Genomic DNA, 10,700 nt, shown 5'->3' with positions numbered 1-10,700 from the left:
TCATGACACTGTGTCTTTTGTTGTTGTACAATAATTGTATAATTACGCTGGAATGATTAAAATATGTGCTTCTCTTATATTCTCTGTGCCTTTTGCCTGTTTTACATGAACAGTTTTAAATGTATTTGAAATGTGACATTTCCCATCATTCCATCATTGTCAGCCCAGCCATACTTTCAATGATTATTTTCCGATAATGACCGGTGGATAATACATTATCCCGCTTATTATACAGCTACAGTGTATTTGCATGGGCGGATTATGAACTTTCGGGTCCCTGGGCCCAGATGTATTAAGGGGCCCCCACTAATTGTCCTATATGTGGGAGGGGGGGGGGGGGGGGGGGGGGGTTGGCTGTCCTCCCCCAGAATTTTTTAAAATTTGTTTGATGTGATTTCCTGTATTCTGGTGCATTTTGGGGATGGCCAATACTACATTCAATCAGATTCATAGCCTACATCCTGATTTGTTGATATTGAGGCAATGATTCCATGCAAAAGCTTGCAAGGCCCGTGCAGTAATCCATCCCTGGCTATTTGCCAAAACGAGTCAATAAACTTCACACAATGGATCTTTTAAAATTATTTTTGTTACTGTTTCATGGCTACCGCTGAGAAAACAAATACCGGTAGTTTGCCACACAAATAGAACTTGACTGACATCCCTGTTGGAGGTTAAGTTAGCTTGCTAATGTTAGATAGTTAGCTCACACACCATTAAGATGTGTTTTGGGATTACAATAAAGGCTTTTTGAAAATGTACAGTGTCTATTTCTCGCTAACTTTCACAAAAAAAAACAAGCATAACAAAGACAAACAAATGACGTTTATCAGCAAATATGGCCGTTTCGGACCATCTACTGAGCCAACTAACCTACTCATGGAAGGATATGAAAGATGTAAATCAGAAGCACAAAACCCTTTTTTTCTTGACAGCGGTCAAAACATAGCAACGGTCTGTTATATAAAATGGTCAGACCTCCAAACATTGGGAAGGCTCATTCAAGTGATATAGGATTCTACAGCATTATGAAGAGCCGTGTAATAACCTTTAATAGAAATGGCATGTCATTGCCATTAATGTACAGATGAAAAAACAGCTTGTATAAAACTAGAGCTGCACTTGTAGACATTCCCCCAACCTTTTCTTACCTGTTCCTCAGAGTTGTCTCTTAGTTATTAATGTTTTCATGAGTTTATCTGTCTTTCAAAGGAAAATGTCAGTCTACCATACAGAGTACACAGTAGAGCAGTGGTTCTCAAACTTTTTCTGTCATTCCCCACTATGGAGGTGGGGAATTTTCAAGCCCCACCTGACCCCATCATTCCGGTAAAATGGTAACGCTAAAATATTATTTTCGCATTTTGGTTCCATGTTACATTTCCTGTCTCAGTCCGCAGGATCTGACGATGTTTTAATTCATATGTCGGTCATATGTTGTTCTTCGTGCCCCACCTGTCATGTCTCTATTCCCCACTAGGGGGGCCCGCCCCACACTGAGAGCCACTGCTGTAGAGGAAGAGGACTCTGGAGAGAAAGATGGTGTTAGAGGCCTGCTTAGATGAGACAGAAAAAAGAGAAGGAAGACTGGTGGAGGAAAGAAAGGATGTAAAGGGAGAAGACAAGAGAGAGAAACACCTGACCGGCAGCAGGCTTCATGAAAAATGCATCAGCGGTTGCCGTGTGGGTTGGCCCCAGTGTGTGTTCAGAGAGGACAAAGCCCTGTGCTCCTGCTCAGACACTGGGAGCCCTGCCCTCAGTCCTGCCCTCAGTCACACGGATGGGCCTCGCCGCTACCTCACCTCACTAGCCCCACACCTCACACCTCTCACCTTACTGGCCCCACATCTCTCACCTCACACCTCTCACATCACACCCCACACCTCACTGGCCCCACACCTCACACCCCACACCTCATGCCTCACACCTCACTGGCCCCACACCTCTCACCCCACACCTCACACCCCCCACCCCACATCTCACTAGCCCCACACCTCACCCCCCACACCCCCCACCCCACACCTCATACCTCACACCTCACACCTCACTGGCCCCACACCTCTCACCTCACACCCCACACCTCTCACCTCACACCTCTCACCTCACACCTCACACCCCACACCTCACAACTCACACCCCACACCTCACAACTAACACTCCACACCTCACAACTCACACTCCACAACTCACACCTCACTGGCCCCACACCTCTCACCCCACAGCCCCACAATGCTCCACAGTCACTATGTTGCATGGCTACACTTATCATCTCAAATGCAAACAATCTATCATTGTAAAACCTTAATGATGCAAGTGCTTGTGATCCTCTCAGTGGCTCAGTGGTTACTACTAATAGGGATGATGATGTCTGACAAGCTTGAAACTAATGTGCTATTGTCAGTCATTCAGTGTCGCTGAAACATGACCAATATTTTGGTCTGTGTGCAGTGATGAAGAAATGTTTCACCTGTCATTATCGTTTTCTTGTCTGAGATTTTCTGAGTATTTTGCACATTAATTTTCACAAGTGCAGGTCTCAATGCCCAAGTTAGTTTGGGAGAATGACATTGAGTCATGTTCCATTTGCTAAGTGTGACTCTTTGCACTGTTTTAAGTGTGGTTAAAAGACAACCAGACCCAGTGGGGGTCCAAGCAGGCGCTGGGCTGACCTTGAGTAGAGCAGACATGAGCAGACGTGTGTCTGAGTTCAGCACATCAAATCAGTATGACTACGATCAGTGATAGGTTGACATTGAACAAGCACTGTTATCGAGGTCCTGCTGGCTGTGAAATCGCCCCTTTACTCCATTAGACCTTCATGGTTATCAGTCCTTTGGTGGGATTTGGGGGATCCTGCAGACTTCCCTACGAGCACAAACGCCCCTTGCCCCCCCCCCCAAACCCCTACACACACATGCGTACTCTATCTCTATCTGCACAGCAAGGTTCTCTGCAGCTTCAAAGATGGCGCTGGCTGGTTTAGCTACCCACAATGCCTGGTGTCACTTATCTCGGGACACCATAAAGAAACCCCATGCAAATTTGGCCAGCGATTAATGAAAGGATTGCACTTTTACATTCCATTCCATGTTGTTTGCCTTCTCAACTTCGTTACAATTTACAGCTTCTCAGTTGGTTTGGGGCTGGAATCAAAAGATTAAATTATGAAATTAGTGCGAATTTCAAGAATGTGTGCTTTTTTTTTAGGTATTTTTTTAGGTATTTATACAGCATACACATATATTTGTACTGTTAACATGCAGTGACCTTCACTGAAACATAGAAGACATACTGTATTGTAAGATTGTGCATGTAATTGCAAAACAAAAACTAAATATAGAGAAGTTGTCTTCATTCTGTAAGCCTACAGCATATGGGATACTTGACTGACTATTTTGCTGAAGCCCAACGTGACAATCCAGAGGAAAACATGTCAACTGAATGGTACACACACAATGGTAGTGTGTCAGTACTCACCTCTGTTCCCCTTGGTGACACCCTTTTAAAAACATCCTTTAAAAACATTCTTTTAATCTGTCAACATGAACCCTTAAAAGGATTGAACTGTTGTGGACTTGAGCTGTTTACTGATGGAGTAGGAGCAGTGGGGCTTGGGTTTCTGCCTGTAGTGTTTGTTTTTTGGTTTTAACTAAATCCCTCTCCTGTACTTATAACTGTCCATTTGTATCTATCATGTTTGAGAATGTGCAAACAGCCATGATCTGCAGTGCATTGTAGATGTTGGATTTAGGAGTGGTCAGGAAGACATATTGAATATGAGAAGAGGTAAGTATGGCCATAGGTTTAGTACTGATATGTTGAACACTTGGAGGTGCCTCTGCTGCCACCTTCTAATTGTAGATTGCTAAATAAATCCTCAGGAAGAGCTTAGCTTGCTCTGGAGATGAACAGACTGGAGACCAGGCAAAGTAGCTTACGGCAGCTTGAGGGCCATCTCTTTGAGACCCAGCGTGTTAATTCAGATGAGGGTGCGGTGGCATATATATGTATATTTGAACAGAACAAGTTTTTGGTGTAAACATAAAGTTAAAGGAGAATTCCGGTGTGATATTGACCTAAAGTGTATTGAAACATTATACCGAGTGTGAACGTATGTCTCATAGCCCATCTCGGCTTGTCCCCTGCACTCCAAAATCTGGCGCTAGTTAGCCGATACTACCAACAGCTTTTTCAATAGTGGTGCTTCGGCATCGGGCTAGCCATGCAAATAAATCACTGTTTTACACCCATTTACGAGGCTCAATGTATCTCCACACTTCATTGGTAGACTTACGAAAAATAATTCAGTGGAAATGCATGGATTCCAGTTTCTTCCAGTAGCAGCAACTGGAATCCATGCATTTCCACTGAATTATTTTTGGAATCTGATCCCTTATCATACCTGTTCATTCTTACTCGTTGCTCGACTTATCGTGACTAAATTCAAGATGGCTGCAAACGCTAAACTTCGTGAAGATACTGTCTGTATAAATCGTCTTGTAAGTAAACTACCAGTGCTTTTTCAAAGTTCTCAATGTCTTGTTTTAAATGTCAGGGCCCTCGGAAGTCTACCAATGAAGTGTGGAGATACATTGAGCCTCGTAAATGGGTGTAAAACAGTGATTTATTTGCATGGCTAGCCCAATGCCGAAGCACCACTATTGAAAAAGCTGTTGGTAGAATCGGCTAACTAGCGCCAGATTTTGGAGTGCAGGGGACAAGCCGAGATGGGCTATGAGACATACGTTCACACTCGGTATCATGTTTCAATACACTTTAGGTCAATATCACACCGGAATTCTCCTTTAAAGTATATTGCAGTGGTGGTGGATAACAAGGAAGTATAGTTATTTCAGAGGAAAAAACACTGTGAGAACAGAATGGAAAAAAATAACACTAATTATCCTTCTATAAGTCAGGATGGGAATTAAATTGGAAGGGAAAAAAACAGCAAAGTCTTAGTCACAAAGGGGAAAGCCTTTTCAAACTTTTTGACCTGCTGTCAGATGAATAACCGCAGGAAGCTGGAATGAAACACACCCAGGGGAGAGGAGCGTGTCCAGGGCTATTTTAAAGAGAAGCTCGCAGTGGGGGATGAGAGACTGAAGAGGAGGCTGGTGGGGGGTGTGAGTGACAGACTCCTCCTGGACTAACAGTCTCCACTGCACGCTGGAGGTAGAGACTCCTGCCTACATTACTCTACAGGCGAAAAACAAGAGTCAGCCACAACAGTGGACAATGATTCGGTTCAGTCTGCATCCTATTGCTATATGGAAGGAATGTATTACACTAGTTTTACATCTTACATTTGTATTGTTGTATTTGTATTGGGTGATTAGAGGTGGCACTTTAAACTTTTAACTCATGCACACAACTTAAATGGGTGGGATGAGAACCTACAACAGGTGTGTTGACCACAGTGTGAATTCTCAATCACTCAAAACACTTAGATGGGATTTCTGAAGATTGTGGCCATGTGCATCTTTTGTACAAGCTGTCCAGACTAATGAACTCTGTGAAGTCATGACATTAGTGCATGTCCTGCTCAACTAAGAGCCCTCTGAGCTTGACAATGAGGCAAAAGGATGCAGGGAAAACAGTGGTGAGGAGGTGAAGGCCAAGAAAGGCAGATGTCAACAGTAATGGAGAGGGACCCTGGTCCTTCAGTGTCCCTCTAAACATCTGGACCCCAAACACAGGCCTTCTCTCATCCATCCACCTGCTGGTAAATCTGCTCAGTGTCTTTACTAGTCTTAACGTTACATACTGTCAACCCACATATATTCACATGCCAGACATATGCAAACTGGGCTATTCAAGATAGACCCATACATACAAGCATATAGAAAACAAAAGATGAATAAAAATAGCACATTTAGACCTGATGTACAGGAGCAGAGTGGGTCATGATGACTTCAATAGCTGCTAAAGAACTGTGAGAACTCATGTTGACCAGTCCCATGGACTCCAGCTCTTACTTATTAACTGATCAGACAACTCATTATCCCTTCTTGACATTTATTTTTCATAATGCGCAGGCTAGAGTTTGGTGTAAAATTTAGTGGAACTTCATCTAAACAGTTTTCAGCTGCTTTAACCTTCAGATACATCTGAAGCAATGTGGAACCATTTACGGTCTACAGTACATCCAGCCAGAGCTCCTAGTGAGTCGGTGTGGTGATGCAGCAGTGAACATCATGCCATATCCTCCATACCACTGGTTCCAATCCAGCTCCTGTTTTATCCCAATTACACTGTAGGTCTGTATTAGCTTCACACAGAATAATTTACAGGCTCAGTAGTCCTGCCATCCTCTAGTCATTCCAATCATCCTCCCCTAGAATTAAAATTACATTACAGGAGGCAGTCAAACACAGTCCACAAATAGAAGCAGTCTTTTCCCCTTACGAGAGCTAACAAGCTGTGTTGTGGAGGATGTTGAGGTTAGATTACACTCTGAGCTCCAATTACTTCATGTTGTCAATTCTCTTTCATGGTATGTACTACACAATACGGACAAATGACATTATCTTTATAATATGCCATAATAATATATAGCAATTTATAATAATTATGATATATCTGCTATTATACACTTAAGCACATAGACAATCCTTAATACAAAACTTAATCTATTAAACAGAACAGTAAACAGAACGACACACTGACACTTTTAGCAAAAATGTTTAATCTCTCCTTGATGCATGTGTTTATTTACAAGTAATAAATCTGCAAAATAGGAAAGAGCAGAATATTTACACAATGAACATTTAACAGCCAACCTGTCACAGTTGATTCAAGTCTGAAACTCTTAAAAATGTATCAGAATTCATAAAGTATTAAAATTCTTTAGTTTGTCTTCTTTAAGTCCACATTTCACACCTGTCCCTACACTTTTTGTTTGTTTTTGTAATAATCTTCATAAAAAGTACAGCTTTTCCAATCTGCCAAAATAGGGGTAAAATAGGACATAAAAGGAACAGAGGGGTTATTTGGACTGAGCAGAAAAAAAAGCAACTCAAAGCAGAGGGGCCAGGACAGCAAGAGGAGTGGTGTGACCATTTAGGCTGTAGTCAAGCAGGCGCTTGTGGACAATGCAAGAGGTCATGTGAGGTTCCAGGATGGGGGGGGGGAGCTGCCAAGGCACTCTGTGCAAAGTGAAAGCTCTGTGTCTGTAGAAACAGCTTCTCCGTTTTAAAACATGTCTCGCTAGTTTTGTTTTGTGGGCCCAAAATCATTGAGCAAAAACAAAAAGTATTTGTTTTGTTCTAACTCCCACAGCTGTCATTTGATCAGACATGTGACAAAACAAAAGAATAGTGGCAAAACGAAATTAATCAACACGCAACACACGCAGAAAAAAAAAAATCAAAACATTTCAACACTTGCTTCATTTACAAGAATGAGTCTTAGAAATGTGATTGATTACGCTCATTGCCAAATAAACAAAGAGAGAACAAAAGAACACTCCTGCACCTTAAAAAAAGGAAGGCTAAAAACATCACAGCGCATCAAGTGTCTTGGCAATTTCAAACACATCCAGCTGTTTAACCATCACAGTCATCAAAGCCAGTGCACCAGAGAGGCAGAGCCCATCAACATTTCCATCAGAAATTAATGTGGAAACAAAATGCACTCAATCAGCTTGTAAATGCTTATTGATGTGTATAATAGCGCTTTAAACCATTAAGCACTACTGAGAGGTCCCACTGGTAATCTTAATTGATTAAAAAATATCACTTTAACATGAATGGAAAACAAATTACCAAGTACCTTGAGACTGCAATAATAAGATATTGGTAGAATAAAAGAGGATGATGAAGAATGGGGAAAAAAAATGTATTTGGAGATCACAATCATGAGTAAGGCTAGTAAAGCCTTTTTCTATTGGACAAGTAACCCTGTTTCAAGTTTATATCAAGTATATGTAGGAAGTCCAGCCCTGTCGGGGTGGGGGAGGGGGAGGGGGTGGGATGAGGGGCTTTGAGGAGTCTGGTGGGAATGGGGACAGTGACTGAGCCGCTGGCTCTGGTATTGGGGATGGAGAGTGGCATGGGGAATTCTCTATGAAGGCAGAGTTGCTTTGTTGAGGAATGCTTTCATTATTGTATGTGAGCAGGTCAGAGAGGAGAAGATGGCGTACGCAGGTAAGACAGACATGCACTGTTAGGAGCGGTCTTGGAAGAACCCTTGATTTCATGTCAGGTAGATATCACATCACAGTAGAGCAGAGACTAGGAGGATATCAAAGAGAACCTCTCCATATTAAAAAAAGAGAAAGATGTTCCTGAAGAGCGAAAACAACAAAAGCTTGCAACAACAAGTGCATGGCTACTGTGGTATGGAGACCTGCTCCCAACTTATTCAGAGAAAAAACTATACTATTGTATATGGTATAATTAAATACAAATAAATAAAAAAAAATGATAATTTCTTCATTGAATCCCTGCCCCCTCATCTAACCCCTGATGTTTAGAGGTGGATATAGTGAGGTACAAAAGGCAAAGATGAAAACTTCAGTTTGAGAGACTTGGAATTTCTTTCATCATTTTTCTGACCTAAATATTTCAGAGAGTTCCCCCCTCCCACCAAGTTTCTATTCCTTCTTTAATCTCAATGGAAAGGGTAAAAGGAATGCAGTTTGCTTCTGTTGTTTGAACATGTCTGACTTTAAGGGAACTGGAGCAGGACTTGAAAGGGATCTGAAGCAATACCGAGAGCTTCACAAAGGTACAACATCTCAGAAGAATAAAAAAAAAAGGGTGAAGACACACTTTTTCATACTTTGACAGTGCCAAAGCACATTTCACTGTCTTGTTACACATCACTGATGTTTACATTTTCTATTTTTTTTTCACACAATAGATTACAAAATAATAACAGATAACGTTCTCTCAATGTGTAGCACATGAAAGACTTTCTTTTCTATAAGCAATAAGTTCTATTTTGTTGCCATTGATGAAAAAAAAAAAACGGGGAAAAAATAGATTTTCAAATCCACTTAAGAGAATAAGAAAATATTATATAGCTGACCACAGTTCAAATTACAAAAACTGACCAAAGACAACTATTCAATAAACAAAGACATACAGTGACCTGAAACTACATCATGTATGAGGAAATGTGGCATGGGCTTGTAAAAAAAAATGCAAATTTAACAGGCTCATGTCAATTTTGTGGCACAATGTGTTCAAGAAGGAAGCCAAACTACAGCATTAATGTTCTGACAGAAGTCTCTCCACAGCCCAGCCTGAGACAGCAGAGCCTCAGCCTCACCTAGAGGAGCAGTGTTTCTTTACACTGAAAACGAGCTGGGGAAGGTGTGGGGGCAAATCAAAAGAGAGTGGCACATCTCCAGAGGGAGAAGACTTGATATGGGTAGAGAGAGAGAAAGAGAGAGAGAGAGAGAGAGAGAGAGAGAGAACAAAAGTGGAGAGGAAGAGAGAAATACTAAATAAATTCACATCTGCTACATGTCACCGTGTGACTGAACTAGGATTCCCTCCCTTGAAGTTACACCTGAATGCCTTTCCTACTTTCACACGTTCTCCCTTCCGCTGAGGGACATATCCTTCATTTGACACTGCGGATAGCCACAGTGGAGCGAGGAGGCGCTATGCTAGTACATGGCCCCAAAACAACATGGATGCTTCTCCTTCAGGTGGCTGAACTCAGCTGGCAGATTCTGAGACAACATTTAAACTGTCATTGTTGTCAGATGTGAACACAGTTCTTTTTTTTTGCATTGCAACAAATGGCCATGGAATATAAAATAAAGCCATTTTGAAGAGATTTTACAATAAAACCACAATGGATCGACGGTGCTGTGGTGGAGAGAGCGAGCAGCACCAAATTCCTGGGGGTGCACATCAGCGAAGACCTCTCCTGGACCACCAACACTGCATCACTGGCGAAGAGAGCTCAGCGCCGCCTGTACTTCCTGCGGAAACTCAGGCGAGCAAGTGCTCCACCAGCCATCATGACCACATTCTACCGAGGCACCATTGAGAGCATCCTCTCCAGCTGTATCGCTGTGTGGGGCGGAAGCTGCACTGAATACAACAGGAAAGCCCTGCAGCGCATAGTGAACACAGCTGGAAGGATTATTGGTGCTTCACTCCCCTCCCTGAAGGACATTTACACCACCCACCTCACCCGCAAGGCGACCAAAATTGTGAGTGATGCAAGTCACCCCGCTCACAATCTGTTCGATCTACTGCCCTCTGGGAAGAGGTACAGAAGCCTGCGCTCCCGCACTACCAGACTCACCAACAGCTTCATACACCAAGCTGTAAGGATGCTGAACTCTCTCCCTCCTCTCCCCCCTCCACCCTCAGCTACATAACATCCTGGACATTGGACCCACAATGGCCGCGTGCACTACTCCACTTGCACACTTGCACACTTGTACACTTTACAACTTGTTGTTGTCCTGAAAACACAACACATCTGCTGCTCTTACATAACTTGCACCACTATGTCACTTTCTTTCTTACTTAGGTCAAACAGAACTACCCAAGCCTTTTATTGGCCTGACTTTGCACTAGCATTTTATTGACTGTCTATGCACAATTTAAACCAAATTTTGCTGCTCTTATTTTTTTTTCATTATTATATGTGCCCTCTTATTTACTTACTTTTTTGTTTACTTGAATGTTATGTTTGTCTGTGGACTTAAATTGGTAAAATATGTCTTGTCT

The sequence above is a fragment of the Alosa sapidissima genome, chromosome 7 (assembly GCF_018492685.1).
Source record: "Alosa sapidissima isolate fAloSap1 chromosome 7, fAloSap1.pri, whole genome shotgun sequence".
NCBI lineage: Eukaryota > Metazoa > Chordata > Actinopteri > Clupeiformes > Clupeidae > Alosa > Alosa sapidissima.
This window is presented reverse-complemented; position numbering follows the sequence as displayed.